The sequence below is a fragment of the Penaeus monodon genome, chromosome 15 (assembly GCF_015228065.2).
Source record: "Penaeus monodon isolate SGIC_2016 chromosome 15, NSTDA_Pmon_1, whole genome shotgun sequence".
NCBI lineage: Eukaryota > Metazoa > Arthropoda > Malacostraca > Decapoda > Penaeidae > Penaeus > Penaeus monodon.
In genome coordinates, this window is record NC_051400.1 from 22453143 (window position 1) to 22453959 (window position 817).

At 43.3% G+C, this 817-nt stretch overlaps 1 protein-coding gene across 1 annotated transcript in view; it reads right to left on the reverse strand.

Moving 5' to 3' along the window:
- LOC119582255 (neuroglian-like) overlaps positions 1 to 817 on the reverse strand; it is a 25477-nt gene that overhangs the window by 23371 nt on the left and 1289 nt on the right. The gene's annotated exons all lie outside the window — the stretch shown is intronic.

The window sequence follows — 817 nt, forward strand, 5'->3', positions numbered from 1 at the left end:
AGCTTGCTCAGCGGAACTAATATTTAAGTCATGCTTTAACATTTCTTTTATAAGCATGCACGTTAATTTCCGTCAGATTAGGCGTACACAAATTTTATCCATGCACGCAGCAAGTCTAGCTTAACCTAGAGATTCAGGTCATCCAACCAGAAGAGTCTTTCTGTGTCATTCCCGTTCGTCTCCGCCATGAGGTGCGGTCATGCAGGAGCGACGGCACCTCGCCCGGAGCCTCGCCGTTTGGCCCGTGAGCAACTCGCCGAGGCCGAGGCAGAACAGTCGAATCTCTTGCAGGACGAACTCATTTATCGACCTTGCTTTATTCATTCATATTATCGTTTATGTCATGGTGGATACAGACTACGTTTACTTATCAGTCTCTTCTCAGAAATAATACATTCAATACACGAATACAATACATGATTACGTCACTGTAGTTACGCCATCCATCTACAAGCACCGTTCCATAAAAGCCTCATGGAACTTGTTAAAGTGGTTTATCTACATCTAATAGGTTAGGAGAAAGTTTGCATGAATTCCTCTGCATTAATATTCACGAAAGAAAGATAATCAACTAAAGGAAACAGCCATGCACCTTGCAGGAATGTTGTTTCGTATCAAGACAGATGTGCCAAACGAGTGCTGGGAGGGGAATCAGGCGACAAGCTGAGATGAAACTCATGCAAGGAAGCTACCACAAAACGGACTGAAAAAATGCTTTTGAGCTTTTTGGAAAAAATGAAAAATGCTCTCGTTCCTCGAAAAGCCCTGGACGAATGGGGAAGACGTTATTTTGGAGAACAAGGAGGACAAATCACGT